This window comes from Megalops cyprinoides, chromosome 22 (assembly GCF_013368585.1).
Source record: "Megalops cyprinoides isolate fMegCyp1 chromosome 22, fMegCyp1.pri, whole genome shotgun sequence".
Lineage (NCBI taxonomy): Eukaryota > Metazoa > Chordata > Actinopteri > Elopiformes > Megalopidae > Megalops > Megalops cyprinoides.
Window position 1 is genome coordinate 6,152,325 of NC_050604.1, and position 19,566 is coordinate 6,171,890.

At 44.5% G+C, this 19,566-nt stretch overlaps 1 protein-coding gene across 1 annotated transcript in view; it reads left to right on the forward strand.

The window, feature by feature from the left end:
* Positions 1–52: 52 nt before the first annotated feature.
* The window catches only part of lingo2b (leucine rich repeat and Ig domain containing 2b), a 254,816-nt gene continuing 235,302 nt past the window's right edge, over positions 53–19,566 (forward strand). Inside the window, exon 1 of the mRNA XM_036517277.1 lies at positions 53–619. The gene's annotated coding sequence lies outside the window, so the exon portion shown is untranslated. The remainder of the gene's footprint in view (positions 620–19,566) is intronic.

Below are 19,566 nucleotides of genomic sequence, written 5' to 3' on the forward strand. Positions count from 1 at the left end.
GTGAGAGGGAGGGAGGGGGGGAGAAAGAGAGAGTGGGTGAGAGAGGGAGAGAGAGTACTCTGCGTCTCTTCTGCTGTGCTGGAAAAGAGAAATAAACAAGATAGTGAATAAAATAAAAGAGAGAAAACACAGGCATACACACACAGGCAGTGCAAAGCCCCACCTCTGTCATTTACCTGAGGGTGAAGCCTCAAAGTTTTGCACGCAGAGCAGCTTTGCAGACAATGGGATGAACTGAAAGGGTGATTTGTCAAGGTGGGAAAGCACTGACTGGCTCGAGCCACTCACAGAGAGACCTTGCGCGCGTGGAGCGCTCTCTCCCCTATCTTTCCACTCATCGTTCCCTGCGCTCGAGCGAGCACCAGCGGGGTTTCTCAAACGGCGAGTTGAAAATACAAGGGGGGAAAGAAGTGAAACCGACATAATAGAAAGGGAAACTATACAGAGAGGGATAAGCAAAAAAAAAAAACAAAAACACATCGTTTCTCCCATTCTGGTCGTAAGCCTTTGACACGCAGAACTGAGCCGCGTCGCTGCACGGACTGTAGCGCGCGCAGGGCTGTGCGCTCCTTCAGCCAGCTAATCTTGTGGACTAAAGGACTGCGAGCGGCGTTTCAAGGTAAGAAGCAAACCTCGCCGCTCTCCGTCTGCCCGCTTTTTCCACAGCTGAGATAATGTGCCTGTGATGCACATCCCACTGCAAAGAAGCAAGAGGTACGTGCGTTGATCAGTTCGCGTTGGCTTTATTTCTAAATGTGAAAAGTTGCGATTGATTTTTATTTACGCAGCCAAACGGTCGTTTTTTTTATGACGGGCAGATCTTCAACTGCATGCAGGCTGCTGGTAACGGTAAGGGCGATGCCAGTCTTCTAAGGTTGCTTATTCTTTTTCATTTGCTTTGGAGGCACTGCTTTTACGGAGGTAGGCTAAAAGGAAATAATTTGTTTGTGCTCAAACACGCGTGCTTTGCATGCGGGCGCGAGGAAACGAGCCTCTGCGCCGGGCGTCTTTTTTGTCTAAGTGTGTCCACGATAATCATTTGCAGTGAAGGACTCGGTGTTAAAAACCTCCTCGGCGGAGTGGGAACGGATAGATTGCGATTATCTGAAGTCTTTCTCTCTGTCTCTCAGCGGCGTCTCGAACACGTTCAACATAATTACTTTAACATCGTAACCGGAGTTTTCAGGGATTTTTTTTTTTCGTAAAAGGTCGGGCTCCTGCTGTTTTCTATGCGCGATCGCTGTCTGTTTGAGACTGTTGCGGGGTTAAAATGCTCTGAAGTTCATCCTGGAAAAAGGCATGGGGTTTCTGGTATTGGGGTCGTGCTGCGTTATCGGGGAGTGAATCATTAGTCGCGCCCCGCGGATGGCTGAGGAGACGAGCAGAAGTCCCTGAAACATTTATGATTGTATTATGCGCTGCATCCTCGCCGCACTGAAATCTTTCAAATAATTGAATTATAAATAAGTTCTGCTATCCAAGCCCATTGCTGCTCGCGCTGCTGCTGCTGATTCTTCACCCCCCCCCGCTTGTATAATGTGCGTTACGGTTACTGGAAAATGAATCCCCAGTCTCTGTCTTTCCGTGGGCTGTGGGGTCTACAGCTCCGGTAAAGAGACGTCATGTCGGAGGACATGCAACGGTGTGTCGGTCCTCCCGAGAGCAGCAGGAAGACTTGGTCTACTGGGGGGAAAAAAAGGAGAGTAACGCACAGAGCTTGTTTTCATGTTATGAGACAAATCAACAAAGTACCCACAGGCTAGTAACTAACAGACATTTAGCACAGGGCTGTGCTGTTGAATAGTTGTGTCATTTCTCATTTGCATAACTTAAGCATTACTATATGTGTCCTTGGCATATGCCTGGGTACATGTTTATTTATTCCTTAGCTTGATCTAGGACAACATATTTACACATAATCCACTGCTATTGGTCCTTTAATGACATCAGCTTAATGCTTAAATCAAATGTAATAATAATAGTGATAATAATAATAACAATAATAATAATAATAGTAAAAATAATGCCTCCCTTTGATTGAGCTGAAGAATCTGGCTGCATTGGCTTTATTCAGAGGGTCAGCCATGAGGAGCTTTGGGAGGATGTGAAAACATATTTGAATCTCTCTCAGGAATCGGTTATCTCTGTGGCTGGTTCCCCCGGAGCGGAGGTAGTGCCCTGTCCGGCTCAGCGGACCCTGCGCGTGGTGAGCGTCGGCTGAGAGTGACGGGCGGCCTTCCTTTTGATGTTTTATTAAGTGTTAACCGTTTCTGGGCCGGCACCGGTCTCTAATCCCCACTTTGCATTCTAAGCAGAGAGAGCTGGACGCGGCCGTGGCCGGGAAGCACCGTGAGGTCGGCATGCTGCGGTTTGCTTTGCTTGGGGATTAGTGATGCCTGTTACAGCCCCTGCCTTCCCTGGCCAGTAATTAGCTCTGTCCAGGGCTGCCCGTCTGCCCACTGGTGTGTTGAGTGTGTGTATGTATGTGTGTGTGTGTGTGTGTGTGTGTGTGTGTGTGTGTGTGTGTGTGTGTGTGTGCGTGCACATGTGTGAAGTGTGTTTTTCTGTGTGTGTGTGTGTGTGTGTGTGTGTGTGTGCACGTGCGTGCGTGTGCCCGTGTGCATGTGTGTGCTTGTAAAACGCTGGAGAGGCGTGTAGGTTTGCAGGAAGGTAGAGAGGCCATTTTCCTGCTCCACATGTGCACAGCGCCTGCTTTCTGTCTATTCTCTGACACCAGCTGCATCATCTCGAAGCTGCCTGTTTGTGAATGCGTTCCCCTGAAGGATATTTTTAAAGAGGCATTACAAAACAGGGTTAATCATCGTGCCTCTCTGAATGATGCTGATCTTTGGAGCTTCAGCCTCAAAGAAAGGGTGAGGGGGATGAAAGAAATTCTTGTACGTCAGTCCTCCCCCAATACGAGGAAAGAGGACAAAGCGGTCAGAAGTGGACGAACTGACTGATGCCATGTCTGTAGCTTTACTGCGTTTGTGCAGGGCTCCACGTGGGTGGTGCACCACGGCTTAAACCCTGTCAGGCTTTGTTGTAACCCTTTTTTAACTCAAAGGACATGTTGTGCCTACTTATTGAAGGAATTGTCTGTCTCTGTGTTTGCCATTGATACTAAATGAGTACGAAGGCACAAACATGATTCCCGGCAACCGAAGATGGATGGCATTCTACCAAATAATGTGCAATGTGAGCATTCTCCTTTACACTGAATATGTATGTGAGCGCATTTCTTCATTTGCCATTAATCACAGATGCAGTGCCTTCGCGGCTGCTTTGCTGTTAATGCCGGCTGTTGTTTTGAATTGGTTTTAGACTGGCAGTGAGAGGAGGCTTTAGCTGTACTTTTCCTGTTTAGCTCGGCCGTTCTTTTTGACGTGGATTAGCATTGCAGATGGAGCTACCTCAGGCTTCCATTCCAGCAAGATCAAGGCTGTTAGACATGTGATGTTAAAGTACGTTTACACTCACTCATGCAAACATACACACACACACACACACACATGCATGTGCACACACACATATACACAGCCGCACATACACACACACATATACAGCCACACACATACATGCACACACACACACAAATAACCGCACACACATACACAGTCACATTCGTGCAGACACACACACACACACAAACATAAATGCAAGCCGATTCAAATCCTTGATATCAGCAACCAAAGTGTGGTGATGGATGACCTGACATGTTATATACTGGACTGGAGTGGCATTGGGAAATTGTTGACAGCAGAAGGGCTTATGCTGAAATATGTAACAAAACATGCTCTACTGAGAATTTATTAACCATATCATTCTTAAAAGAACTCCTAGGGGAATCGCCACCCCTCACATGTGAGAGTATAGCAATCCCTGCTCAGTGAGTAACTACTATGCTGCTGACCTCTCTTGTATTCTGGGGGGCACTGTGTTACTATGAGGACAGACCGAACTTGTAGCTGAGTTGCCAGACTTAATCCAGTGTATAGGTGCAAGCCTACTTTAACATTTTACACGTATATGTTTTATTTTTCAGTTTTGCTATAAATTAATAAGCAGTCAATACTCCTCATACTATGTGAGTGAGAACTGGGCAGAAAATAAAATGAAATAATAATGACTTTGAAACAATAATAACTAGAACTAGAAACAGAGGAGATACGGGTGCCAAGTGTGAAGTGACCGATGATACCTTCCTCCCCAGAGAGGCAGACGCTGAGGTGGATCCACACTCGGCCTCTGTCCTGGGTGCCTAAATACATGATGCAGCAGTCAGATATGCTGAGGCTGTTGTATATGAAAGAGAATACCATGTTCTCAGTGGGAGCATATTTTTAGCCGGCCCCATTAGCAGAGATAATCGATATTCGCTCTTCCCTGTTAGCGGGGCCTCGGCTCCCTTGGCCCGCTCACGGGGCCCGTTGATTGATGGCCTCACGGATCTGGACAGTGTTGTGTCCGCCTGGTGACGCACGTTTTTGGGGGGGAGGGGGGGGCAATATTGTTAAGGAGGACGCCAGCGCCTGGTGCGCGTGGATGGAGACAGAGGGGTGGGGGGGGGGGGTTGGAATCTGATTCAGAGTGCCTGGCTGTCCGTTCTCCTTACCTTTGATTCGATCTCCTGGAAGGATGTACCGTTTTGGGGGAAGAGGCAGATAAGGCTGTGGGTTGCGTTGCAGATCGATCAGTTTCCTGTTCCGCGAGCCACTGGCCCCATACGCCGGAGCAATCCGTCTTTGACCCTTGCGCATCTGGGCCGTGTCAGCGGCCATCTGGTGCCAGGTGGGGGGTGGTGGGGGGGCTGTTTCTGGTGAACCCTGACTGGGGGATCCCACTCTATATCTCACAGCACTCCCTGGATCTTGGCGCAGGGAAGCAGGTCCATCGGGCTGTTCAGCGTCTGTGCGTTTTTTTCTGTGCTGCTTGCAGGGGTGCAAGGCTCAGCCGGAGGTAATGGTAGCGGGTTTGCATCCATCTCTACTCCCCGCTGGCGATTCCAACTGGTCTGTGAGCTAATGTTTTCTCTCCTTCTAAAATAAAGTATAAAAATGTAGTAGGGATCTGTGTGTTTCTGTTTGACTGTTTATTTAGAAATGTGGAACTCGGGCAGTGTTGAACGTGGGTGAGGTTTCGCGTTTTGACTTCCCAGAGCGCTCGACTTTTTGGCAGCCTCAGCGGGCCACCGCTTGAAAGCTATAGATGTCCCTAAATCTCCGCTCCCAAACCGAGGCCCATGCCTGCCCGGGGGTTGTGGGGGTGAGGGGTGGGGGCACCTGGCTGCGTTTTCTGTCACATCTCCAGCGGAGGCTCTTCTTTGCTCCCTCGGTGTCAGGCTCGGCCCTCCAAGCAGAGGGAATGAGAGCCATGACCTGCCAGCGAGTCCCGCCGGCCATGACCTTGTCAATTGCTGCACTGCTGAGCTGGTCTCCGAGCTCTGAACGCCCGCCAAGAGCCTCCCCTGACTTCCCACATCCACGCTTCATGATGGAGGGAGGGAAGGGAAGAAGGAGCCAGGCATTTTTTCAGGAATGGAGCCACGGAAGGGGTGAGGACCTGCCACCTCGATGCTGCTCCCCCCCGCCACCCTCCAACATCCCCCTCAGAGTGCTTTGCGTTTAAAATATTGATCAGAAGGCAGTGTGAGTCGACACAGCAGTGCTGTATGTGCTCCTTCAGTCGGCTTGGCCAAAAGGCACCTTTTTCCTCGACAGCAATCCTCTCCTCTCTGGATGTGCTTGCAGGTCGGGTGGCGGTACAGCAGTCTAAGGCTGTATTCTCCCCCTTCTGCCCCTGGATGCTACTGACACTGGCTTAAGCGCGGCCGGCCGGTTCCTCTCTCCACTTAATATCACCCGGGCGACGGTGGGGGACAAACACAACCATCTGACCTCAAGTTTGCGAGCACAGTCCTTGCCTGAGGCGGAGCGCCATGGAAATGCGCGGCAGAGGCTCCTCCACCTCCTCTCCCGCGGACGCCGGCCGCTTCACCGCAATCGGAGCGGAGTGACCCACTTACCCCTCTGCCTCCTGCTCCAGCTCATGAGCTTTAAATAAGCAAATGGTGTTTCTTGTCCTGCGTGGGGGACAGGTGCGACCTCAGGTTGAAGCAGGAGCAGACGCGGGACGTGGGAACTCAGTCACACTGCTCAGAGTGTGCAGGGCGGACAGGACGTGCTCATGAGAATGGCACGTGGAAGCTGTAACGTTACCCGAATCAGCGCTGGGGCGGGGATATCGAGCGGCTCGCCTCTCCCTCCTCTAATCTAGTAGAAGCACATCGCCGTTTTCATGTCCCTCCAGCTGTCAGTCAGGCGAGGGATTAATTAGCATAAGAACCAGCCACGATACTCCTGCGCTGAGGACTCTGCTCAACAGCACTATCTTCCTCCAGGTTTCATTTTCCTGTCTTTATTTGGGCCCTTATCGCTGAGCCTAGGCTTTTAAGATGGATAGGGGCTCTCGAAAGAGAGGGATTGGCCTCTCTCTTTCCTCCTCCCGTCCTCAGTACACCCCCCCCCCCTCCACACACACACACACACACACCCTCCCTTTTTCAGGTGCTGATTGGCGGCGGTGTTTGACATCCCTGCGGCCCCGGCGCAACAGTAGACGGGGTGACCGCGACGAGGCCGGCGTGATTGTGCTCCCTTTTGGGTTAATCTGCGGAGCAGACGGCAGTAATTGGGGTCGATCAAACCTGCGTAGACAGCAATACTGGCGTCGGTTAAGGGGGGAAACGCTACAATGTGTCCTTTATAGCATTAGCTGTCAGGGGTCACTCTGAGGAGAAATTGGGTATGGAGGACCATCAGGCCAACAGTAAATCCTGCAGATAGAAAGAAAGGGCTTCGCCTTATTCCAGTAATACAAAGGGCAGGTGAGCTTTACCATGGAGCCAAAAGGAAATAAGTAAAGGCTTATGGAAAATGAGGAAAAAAAACAGAATTAACCTGTGTGTCTGGAACCAGCTTCCCTCTTGCAGGGGCTTGTGGGTATTTTAGGTATATATGGTTTGGACTAATATGCGGCTTTGGTGCAAAACGGACCTTTTTTATTGTCTGCTCTTCATCTCCAGTACACCAAGACGTGCACATGCCTCCTCTCCTGTGCTCCACATCCTACCTCTGATACCGGCCTATGGAGCATTAATGTTGCTGGATAAAAAAGAGAAGCTGCTGGCGACGCGGCCACGCGCTTTATGTCCCCAGCTGTCGTCATTCCAGCCTTCCTTCCGCGCAGTGCCCATCGCGTCATTACCCCCCCACCCCGTGCCCCGCGCCGCTTTTATGTGGGTAATTTGTTAGCCCGCAACCATGTTAGATAACCTCTGAGTCCACTCTCATCAGAGGCCTGATACCTGCGGTCTGGTCACAGCTTTATTACAGTACGATAACCTCGGGCGTTGGTGATGTAGGAGCAATATCCCCGTGGAGCACTCTGCAAAACAGCATAACATATGGCGACATCTTTGGCCTATTTACATACAGTAGCATGATGTATTGCAGCTCTGAGAAGGGTTGCACGTGCTTCTCCCACTGTGCTGTTGCGCAGTTTTATGTGGTCATCTTTTTCATTTCCAAGCGATACCTAGTCCTGTTTGGTTTCCCTCTTATTCTTGATTTTTTTCTGTTTGTTTTTTGTGGGAGATGGCGGTGGGATGGGAATGGTTACTATAGTAAGCACAGGCTAACACCTTTGGGTGTTTTGATATGTAAGAATTTATTGTTTACTATTTTCTAGTGTTTAGTAAGAAGTCAATAGGTGCACGAGCATGTATTCCAAAGAGAAGCCATTTTGTGTCATAGTGTGTCTGTTATAAAAACACTTTTACTAACAGTTCACTTTAACCTCCTCACTGTAAAACAGTATGATAATCCCATTTTAAGTTTCGCTGGTGGACGGCGGGCTCATTTTATAATGTTAATGTGATTTTCTGTCCATTTGAGCAGGGGAAAGGCTAACCCAGCCCCTCAACAAACCAAATGCACACACTGGAAAAGGAATATGTTTCTCAGAGGGTGGAGGCGCAAATATGAAAGAAATGGCATCTACTGTTTGCTTTTATCTGCTGTCCACAAAATATGCCCGTTAAGCATGCCTGAAGCATCATTGTTTGTGTCAAGCGTGTCAACAAAAGGTTCACAAGAAGCGCTGGACTCATCATTGCCAGTGCACCCTCTAATTTTCCAGCCAGATTGAGACTGACAAATGGATTTTACTATATTTCTGTACGTATGTACTTAATAAAATAACAATTTTAAATTTTTTTCAGGCTGCTTCCTATATGCTGCAATATGGCTGTTGTGTGCTTATGATCATTATTCTTGTTGCTGCTGTAATATGAGATTAATCTAGCATGACATATTTGTCTTGTAAATTCCTCTGGATAGGAGTATCTGCCAAAATACAAAATAATAAAGAGGTAGACAGACAGACAAATAAATGGGCAGATCAATAGACATGTAGACTGATAGATGATAAAGATTATAATATGCTAGATTTGCAGTTTAGGACTGTCATTCTGGCCCCGCTCTGAGCTCCACAGTCTTGGCCTTGGAGCCCAGCTAAGACAGGTTTTATCGGAACAGACCAGACTGGCACAGGCAGTGTCAATCTGTGCCTTATCTGTCATTCATTCAACGTAAAAATCTGCCCAGCCAACCTCACACTTTCTCTCGGCACACACCATACTGGTGGACCGGCCGGCCACGCCCAAACACATACACTCACGCTCCAATGAATGCCAAATATCTGCACTCCGACTCACATGCTGGGAGTCCCAGCAACAGGAACAGCTAATCGCCCACTCGCTAAGAGTTGGGGAAAGCTGGTGGTAAAAATGTAATGAACAAAAACAGGAATTCCTGCTGTTTTCACCTTTTTTTGCAAGACTTATGCATTGTTTTGAGGTGTGATTTCCTACCAAAGTGTGTGGACTCCTGCTGATTCTGCAGTAGCACTACACCTACAGTGCGACCACAGCAAGCTTGGCTGCTAACGACCTGAGTCTTTAAACAGGAGGCTGCAGGTTCGAGTTGTAGCCTCTGTTGCTCCCTTGAGTTTGTCAGGGGCCATTATGCTTCATTAAATATCCAGCTGTCTAAAGGGATAATAAAAAATAATAATAAAAATAGAAGACAATAATGTAAAGTAATACTTCTATGTATGTACTAGTGAAATTTTACTACATCATCATCCAGCATGATCAGTGATTAGGTTATTGCCCCCACATTTGTGTAATCTTATATGCAGAAATAACTGTAGCATATTCCATTACATTATGCGTGCTTAGCAGGTACTGACACAGCTTACAATTACACACAGCTGTGTGTTTACTGGGGCAATTCCGCTTTAGTGCCTTGACCACGTGTAGAGCAGAGGTGGCTCACCTGAGAACTGAACCCTGTCGTGCGTGCCGCCAAGGCCAGGTGCAGCGCACTTCCTGACTCTGCTAAACCGAAGGTGCGGTGGAGGCGAGCCACGCAGGTTCAGGGCCTCGTCGGGGTCGGCGGCTGCTCCCTTCAGCCGGGCTCCGTGAGTCACCACCTGCAGGTCGAGGAGTGAGAGACAGCTTACGAGTGGGACAGCGGCAGACCAAGTGGCTCAATTATTTACCAGGAGCCGGGGCCTGATTTAAAGGCTTTGACAACTCGGGCCGGCGAGTTTCCATGACGCCGCTGACACATCCCGCCGCAAAGCGCCCACGTAATTCTCCGCCCCCACGCGGACTGACGACGCACGTTCGCTCAAAACCTGCTCTAGCAAATGACTAAATCGAGCGAGCTGGTCGTCCACAGGCTTTATGGACAGTTTTATGTTGTTAGGGTGAATATGCAGACGTCATACTGTGGTAGGTGGTGATGTTGTGGGGATTGCCATCTATTCTGTAAACCAGGAATAGACTATATTTAGCATGACAGATACGTGATGGAGAAAAGGGAAAAAAAAAACACTACGCTCACATGAAGTTCTTCAAATATAGATGCTTATACTATACATATGCTATAACACCAGTATGATCATTTTCTACCGAGTGCAAATTTTAACAATGATGTAAATGCAAGGTATTATATGTTCTGTGTTAAGCATAGGTAAAAAAACCATGTTTGCAAACAGACATGCAATTCACAAGTGATCAAAGTTTAATGCAGACACAGAACTGCACTCTCAGCCATGTTTTCTTTAGCAAGATCTACACTTTGCCTTAACCTATGTATTTTTCCTGTCTAAGTTGAACTCAGTTCTCTGCCCACGCACAGAAATACTGTTCTTTTTTTGCTGAACAGTACTAGCACAAATCCTACTACTAAGTGCAAGATTTTCTGATAAGGTCAATGAACTTACAATTAAATACTTACATATGTGTCATTTTTATTCTTATCATAATAAAAAAGCAAGTTTATTAAATGTTAGTTAATGATATTGTCTATAATTATTTTGTGAAATAATTTGTAAAGCATTAATGACATTGTTACAAAGGTCCTTATAAAGCACCCTACTGTTACTAAATACCCTTTTTGACAGACAAATGCACAGTAAAGGTGCTTGGTAATGCTTTCAGAAGTTGTACCAATAAGCCCTATACAAATGTTTTTGTGCTAGCAGATTTAGCATCAAATGGACCACTCAGCAGGGGAAAAAACAGCATATACGTTTATTGATGTATTATAATTTTGGATAACATTGCAAATGCCAAGCTCTGCCACATTTCTTCTCACTGCACATTCATTTCCCACAGGGGCAAAACCGAGCCAGATCTCTGTAAGAGCACACATACTGTATTAAAAATGAGAAGCACTAAGGTACCTCACAGAAAATAAAGTATTATAATGCACCTGTCTCCCTGGCTGTGTATTTCCCATTAGAGCTCAGCTTTAAATAATAGCTTCTAATGACAGCTGTTAAAGACACTGTAATGGCACAGACCTTCTGGCTGCGTTGGTGACACAGGGGTCCCCCCATGTTCCCCTCCTACAGGTAAGTGGATCATGCAATTAAGAGAGAAGAGTGGGCCTCAGTGTGGAGAGTTTTTCTGGGCTTTTTCCCAGAATTGGTTTGAGTAGTTTCATATTTGGCTTTTTATGAGGCATTCTCTCTCTCTCTCTCTCTGTCTCTCTCTCTCTGTCTCTCTCTCTCTCTCTCTCTCTCTCTCTCTCTCTCTCTCTCTCTCTCTCTCTCTCTCTCTCTCTCTCTCTCTCTCTCTCTCTTTCTCTCTCTCACTACCCTCCCTAGATTTTATATAACAAGGTAATTATATGCCTAAAAGAACAAGTCTCAGCATTTAGGTTGCAGGGAATGTATAAACAAATAGACAGACAGACAAACAGAAAGTTGTACCCGAAGTTTTATTTTCATTTGAACTGTACCTTCAAGCCATGTGTAAACGGAATGCTGAAAACTGAGAACAGGAATTTAGTCAAAACGTGACTTATGGCAACCCATTAAAGTCCCTATAATCTTTTAGTCATAAACCATTACTTTAGTATCTAACTCTCTGCTACATACAGTTTTGTAAAATAAGTGGGACATTATTCATAAATAAAAATAAAATAAATTAAAAAATAAATAAATAAATAAATATTGTAACTTTATGCTCTGTCTAAGATCGAAGTATTCTTGAATAACCTGTTTGGATAGAGTGGAGTTTTGAATGCTTAACAGAGGTTGAGCAAGGTCATAATTTACACTTTTGCAGTGCATACTAACAACATACTAACACTATATATTTAAGTCTGGAAATCTGTCAATCTGCTAACACTGGATTCCTCCTTTATATCTACTAGCATTTGTTAATGTTGGACATAACATAATATATTGTTAATGATAATTTATAATGCTGTTATTAATGCTTTATTACATATTCTGTAGCCCAGTTATCATTAAACATGTAGATGACGTGTCTCAAATGTCATACTACTGTGACTTCATGCTGTCAATAGTGAAGCATTTTTAACTGAGGATAAGATCTGCCCATGTCCCTGATTTATACAGTATGTAAAGGAAATTGAATAATGTCTGTGCTGAACCACTTTCTGCTGCATAGATTATCATCAAGAGAAAAGAGCACCATCAAAGATTGATTTCCATGCTAGAAGCTTCCTGTATTTAGTATTTGATGAAGCCCGGCATTGATTTACTGCAATCGGATGTACTGTAATGAAAACCTCATTCAGTGACAGTGCAGCATTAGAAGCTAACTGCCCATTTAAAATGCCACTGCCTAATAAGAGCAAACATTACTGAAGTATAAAGATGATGGAGTTAGTCTCAGAAACAAAAATAAATGTTTTGGAAACTGTGCTATGAACACATATTAGATGGTTGCCTTGGAGAAAGGACAGAGATGTTCTTGGATTTAGTCATCCTTTGTCCTTAACTTTAAGTCACAATTAAATGTGCTATTTTACTTCTTCACATACACGCTTCAATTGAGTTCCGTGAACTCTGCACTTAACAGAAAGAATTGTGTTTGCATTATAACACTACAAGTAACACTTTCTTTTATTTGTCAGTCAAAGTTGAGGACAAGTGTTGATTCAACTTAGATTAAATTAAAACACTTTAAATTAAATTAAAATCTGTTCTTGCCAAATGTTGACAGGCTAGGTATCTGTGGTAAAGTGTATTTGCTGTTTCTCTCAGTCTTTTTTTTATTTTATTTTATCCAGAATCAATTTTTTTTCTTTTTCTGTTATTAATTACCTTGAAATAGGCAGGGGTCAATCTGACCCACACCTACGTTTCTAGTTAGAAAGAAACTACTGAACCAAGCTCACTTTAAAAAGAAACCAGTTCCTCGGCATTCTATGGAAAGATCAATGGAGCAGAGGAACATCTAAAGACCCACTGGCCCAAGGCCATATTTGATTTCCTTTCTGCACCATCTTTATTTGCGTCGATCTTTTGAGACTTCATTATTTCCATCTTATTCTAAGCTATTGTTGAAAGGCTTAAGAAGTGCACGTTTTAAGTTGGGGAACATCTTTGATGAAACATGACAAAATCTGGCATCTGGCATGAGGAGAACGACGCGGCAGACAGGGAACTTTGCGAAAAGGCCATGCATGACACTGTCATGCGGCGGAAATGGCTGGCACATGCCTCACACCGGGCGGCAGAGACAGCACTCTCTGCGCCGAATCCAGCTCTCCTGTCCAACCGCATCTCTTATTAATCACCCGGTGGTGTTTGTGAGCCATCCTCGTGAGGTTGAAAGCTGGAGCTGATAGCGGGGAGATGCCAATGAATTATTACCAAAAAGGCCCAGATTTCACTGACTGCTGCCCTGTAGCCCCTCTCTCCCACACGCTTCATATATATTTAAAACGGACCCAGATGGGCTGCCACAGCCCCCCTGCCTCTCTCCCAACAAAGCTTTTCATGTCATGTTTTTTTTTTTTTTTTTTTTTTGGGGCCGTCAAGTGAACTATTTCCTGGGAGCACAGCGGGGAAAGGCACTGTGAGCACAGTGAAAGATAGGCAGACAGGCACTAAATTCAAATGGAAAGCCGCCACAGGCACAAGGAGAAATAACAACAACAACAACAACAATAATAATAATAATAATAACGATAATAATAATAAATCTTTCATAACTAACAATGACAGTTCCAGATTTATTTGTTCATTTATCACACATTTCACATTTGGTAATGTGAGATATTTCTATAGGCACACTCTGTGACAGTGAGCACCTGAGTGGCGTGGTCACTGCAGTGCTGATGTGGTAATTGGTGGCTTATATTATGTAGAGTCAGCAAGAGAATGGCATAGTGTCGGACTCTTTCTCTACTTCTCGGATCTCATCTATCAATCTGCGTGGTAATTTGATCCTAAAATCATTCACATGTATAAAGGTCAGATATACTGTGCAAAGAAAAACAATCTTGATTGATCTTCAGTGTGTAAGGCTTGCTTATACAATTTTTTTAGAAGTAATGTTGATAAATCTCAAACTATCGCTTGATATTTTTGTACATTGTCATGTATTTGTTTGGAACTGTCAAGTTTTAAGCATACCATCTGTATTCATATTTTTTGCATATTAAAATGGTTCTTTGCTCCATTTGTTTGTGGGAAAATGGAGACAAGAAGAAACATGCTTCACAGAAACTGATACAAAAATTATGAAGTTTTCAAAGCCAAAACAAGGACTTGTTTGGCAAACATGGAAGCGTTGTGTCAAATTCTGTAAAAAATGCAACTGGCAATGTGCCACCAGTGCAGCCAATGCTGCCAGTTTGTAAGTGCGTATTACTGCAGAAGTAAAAAAAGAAATGGTTTGACTTAAAGTTAACAACTACGAAGCACATTACAGCTCGACGGGTAGCCAAACTGCCACTGGAGGCGGACTGAGTCAGCTCCACTTGACACCCATTGAAGATTGTATTGCCGGGGTAATTGGGGACACAGCTGTAACCGGCTTCATCTCAGGGGGTGACCACGATAGTCTGCGCGGATTCGAAACTGATGGTAAATTCATGTAATTCCTTTAACTCAAGCCCCTCAAGCCCAAACCCAACATGACATTGTCTCCCCTCAATTTTAAAGAGAACAACTCATTTACAATATCTTTTGTTATCTGGAAGAAGCATTTGGTTCATCAGAGAAACTGGCACAGGTGTAACTCTGGACAAAGCACCATCAGGTGAAACAATACTGTTACTGTTACACTTAGTTGTGTTCAAAGAGATGATTAGTAATCACTGCTAGTATGATATACCAAGTCTTGGTTGTGGCTTATGTGTTCTAATTACTGGCATCACGACACACAATTCCCATCTATTTACACAGCCACACAACCAAGGCAAAATACTATTTTTAAGTGCAGTGGTGGTGAAACTGTCAGCAATATTTCATGTTGTGTACATTATGAGATGCAATACTTGATGGTTGTGCCTATGTGGAAATCATTTTGGTTGGTTGAATCGTTCATTGCATGGGCTGGTACAATTGCTGACTGGTTAGTTGGATTAGTCATTGCATTGGCTGATGCAGTTGCTGATTGGTTTCTTGGATAGGTCATTGCTTAGCTGGTTCGATTGCTGATTGGTTGGGTGGATCAGACATTGCTTGGCAGGTTTGATTGCTGATTAGTTGTTAGATTGTTAATTGTTTGGGCTGATTTTATAAATAGTTGTTTCAAAGGTCACTGTTTGCCAAGCTTCCTTTCGTTATTTCCGTCGATCTTTGTTGTGGCTTTTTAAAAATATATGATGCCTATTTTCTGCTTCCTTCCCATACAAACACATGGCGTGAGTAAGGTTTTTTATGTCCAAAAACTGTTGCTTAGGAGTGAATTATCTGCAGAGCTTGCCACACTAAAGAAGCGAAACATTGTCCCATTTATTTCTGTCTTGCTTCCAGATCCAAGAAAGTCCCCCATAAGTCTGCAGCAGCAGTGCTGAATGGAGGCCGCCTTCCCAGTCAGCTCTACCGATGGGATTTTCCAGAAATCCTGTTCCAGTGTTCCATTATGTGGCAGTTCCGTTGACGTCTCAATGACAATTAACTTAACTCTGTGGTTTCAAAATGCATCACGTCCTTGGCCTCTTCGTAAATGAGCCGTGCCAATTAGGTCATGAATATGCACAAGATTATTTAACGAGCCGGCCCAAAACTAATTGGCACCCCAAGTACGTGGCACTCTGCGAAGCAAATAAAGCACACTTAGAAAAGCAATCTTTTATGCCAGTTTCATATTGACAGAGCTGGCAGACATGTTTGGAGCTATTCACAATTATAGACATGTTTCCAGAGCTGTGAAGCAAACTAACATCACAATATTTAATAAAGCACCTGTACAGCACGCCACAAAAGAAAAAAAAACTCTACAAGACCAAAAAAAAAAAAAAAAAACAAAACCCAGCGTTCACACGCTGCTTGGACATTTTGTTCAACACAATTACACATGCACATGACAGTCTACTCATACAGTGAATGCAAAGTAGGGGTAATGCAAACAAATTGCTGGCCATTTCTGCATTGTTAGTGCTGGTTACGGAACAGGGTGCAGCAACATTCTTCTTCTAAGCAAACACAGCCTTTGTATATTCCGTAAATGGATTCTGTAACATTGGCTGCTTTCAGCAGTTATGACATTCCCTCACATTGTGTATGTTAATATTCGAACCATTACGATTACATAAGTGGATTTTTGCTTGTAGATGTAGTTGTTGCTGAATATCGCAGGTCAAAGAATTTGGCATTTACATATGGTTCTGAGGACTAGCTTGGAAATCCTGTGAATGTGAAACATTTATAGATGATTATGGTGTTCTTCTTTGGGGAAACAAGGATACTCTACATGCAAGTCATGCAGTATATCCTTTAGTTTGATAGCTCACATATGTTAGGTTTTGCAAATCAGTGTATTATTCACATTTCTGTGTATTCTTGAGTGATTATCAAGGATCATTATCATTATAGAGTTTTCTGGGGTTTGTTAGAAGCTGAGGTGATGTGATATTTGTGGGGGAGGGGTGGATAATGTGATCAATACAGGATTTTTTACCAGCTCACTTCTGCGTCTCCATTTTGAAAGCTGTGGATATATTTTCTTCGTTTTTTTGGTAAATAATTAGTCTCAGGGGCCATAGTGGAATTTGGAATGAGGAGCAACTCCTTTTGATTGCAGTTCAGCATGGTGGTGCTTTTTGTTTTTTTGTTGCCCGATAAGACTCATAAGATAATACAGGCGCACACATTACAATAGAAAGGCACATGTTTAGAAACCCAGGTTTCTGTTTTGGGTAGGATTATGATGCCAAACCCATGCGTGTCATTTCAGTCATTTCCTGGAAAGGTCCCCTGAAAAGCCTTCTGTAGAAGGGTTGCATGCCATTCATCTTTTAAAAGGCGTTTCAGAACCTGCAGTGTTCTCAATGCTGTGATGGCATCCGATTGAGGGATTGGAAACCATTTAACTGGATTTCATTAAGTTTGACTGTGGCTGTCACACAGAAACAGCACAACACCCGTACTGAATGCACGTAGGAACATGTGAGTAAGAATGAACTGCTGAGTCCACATCTTACCTGAGAAATTCAACTGGAAAGTTGTAATAGTCCCAGAGTAAAAATGGAACTTGCCATGAATAATTAGTGTGTTATGATGGCGTCATTCCCCTAAGTGATTGGTGCTGATGTTTCCTTTGCATGAGACCTGCTTTTCTGTAAGTGGAGCAAACACTTACAGAAAACACTTACCACCGGGTGATACCTGGTTATGACAGAGGTATGACTTATGTGGTGGCACGTGAGCACATGTGCAAAAACTTTACCCACCCATTAGATTCTGTATGGAAGCTCAGGTGAGCCGTGTATCAGTAGCAGAACACAAAGCTTGTCAGTCTTATTGTAGCCTGGAGAGAAGTAATAAAAATGCATAAGGCATTTTAGTGGCACCTTGCAGCTCTGATGCAAAGCTCCATTTGAAAAAGAGACCCAAAAGATCCAAAAAGATCAGCAGAGGTTCCCCAGCATAGGTGCCTGGGCAGCTTTGAATATGTGCTCTTGTGTTACCCCTTTTGCAGAATATTCTGGAAGTGAGACTTGTATAGGCTGTGTCTATAGGAAGTGGTTGTGGACCAGTTCTGCATCTGCTTGTTCCTTTATTTCGCCTTTCTCCAGCAAATCTAACCCAATCAATATCACTCCAAGCTTTGGGTGTTTTGATGTCTTCCAGCGTTATAATCTGGGTACTCATACATGGGTCTCCATTTATATATTTATTTTCCAACAGAGTGCTCGACAAATGCCAAGTCAATTAAATCGCTTTTGGCCCCTGCCATTGTCTCAGAAGTAAATGGTGGCAAGCTGGGAGTACATGAGGAAAAGCTTGTTAACGCTGAAATCAGAGAGTGTATTTCCTTGCTTCAGCTGCCATTTCCCTGCACTGCATTCACTTATTTACCGGTATGGAGCAGCAGTTTGCGCGCCGGAGGAGAGTGCAGGCTGTCTCTCTGATTGGATGCTGTAATTGATTGTGGGAAGGCAACGTATGAGTAGGCCCACGTTTATAGTACAGCACTTTCCTCGCCTAATTCTGAATGCATTTTCCTCAAGATTAGCTTCTTATAAAGCCACTTTTCATAGCTCCCAGTGCATGTACTATAAATCACTTGCGTGCAAACACACATTAAGCTATACGAAGCATGTGTGAAGGTGCACACATATGCACACACATGCACGCACACGCAGGATAGGAAATATATTTCCGTAGTGCATTTGCTTAACCTTTTGGGTTGCCAAATAATTGACAGTGCAGGTTGAATTTTGGTAAAGGTTACAGATGCCAGGCTTGAACTGAGCCCTGGGGCATTGGGTTGCAATGCCCAGTTGTTTGTCTCCTTAACCAGTCGAAGCATTTTAAGTGAATGAGGCTGCCACTGCAAATTGACGTAATGGATAATGAACTGAATGGCCCATCACAGAGGGCAATTATGAACAACTTCCCATCACATAATAGACAGAATGAGTCCATTATGCTCCGCAGGAACGCTGGCCTCTGTTGTGTTTGGCAGCTTTTTAGCACACAACGCTAGCAGCTGACACACATAAGAACATAGCATCGGCAGTGTCAGATTAGCATCTGGAGTTCTTTTAACTGTTTATTTGCCAATCAGAGTAAAAAGCGTTCCTGTGTCCTCGGTGTATTTAGAGTCAAGCCGCCATAATTCCTCTGAATCCAGCTCTCTTTGTATTTGCATGCTTCCCTTTTTTATTCCTGTAAACTTCATTTATTCTGGTGGATTTGTGGCAGTCATTCATTTCACATGCATATTTTATGTGGCAGCCCTTATTTAGATGATTATTTAGCACTATTTAAATGAGTCATCAATCTCAATACGCAGTGTATTGTCGGCACAACGTGCACACTTGCACAGACTCGTATCGGGAAAGTGACTTTCAGAGCAGGAGCAGGAAAAACAGGGGAACCGCAAGCTGTTGGTAAGGACGAGCAATGTTTACTGAGACTTATTTAGCTTTCTCTCCACCCTGCAGAATCAGCGCATAGCCATCATTCATTCCAGCACTGTAATTTCCTATTTGTCTTGTTGAGAGGGGGGGGGTTACAGAAATTGTAAAAATCTCCTCCACTGTATTTTTTTATTATTATTTCCATTAAACTGATGTGCACAGACTGTATGCTATGATGATAATAATACTAATAACAATACGCAGTCATGGTGGGTTCATTTTTTCAGCTGGAAATAGAGGCAGTCATTCAGCATGCCTGTCATGTGAAGAGAAAAGCGGTGCGTCTCTGGTCATGCTGCTGAATGAATCGCGTTCACTTCCCATTTTGGGTGTGACTGAGAGCTCTGATTACTCCCCATCGAGGGGGGTTGCCCCAAAGCGCCCACTGAGGGAAGATGTTTTTAAAGATGTTTATGTCAGAAGAGGTGATTTATCAGCGCTAACTCCGCGCTCAGAATGACAGCTGGCCTTGCTGAACACACAGAGCCGCAGAACGCAGTGGAGACGGTGGCGTGACACATCAAGAGCTGCTCCTAAAGACACACCCCACCGCAACAAGGGGGAGGGCCACCGTCAT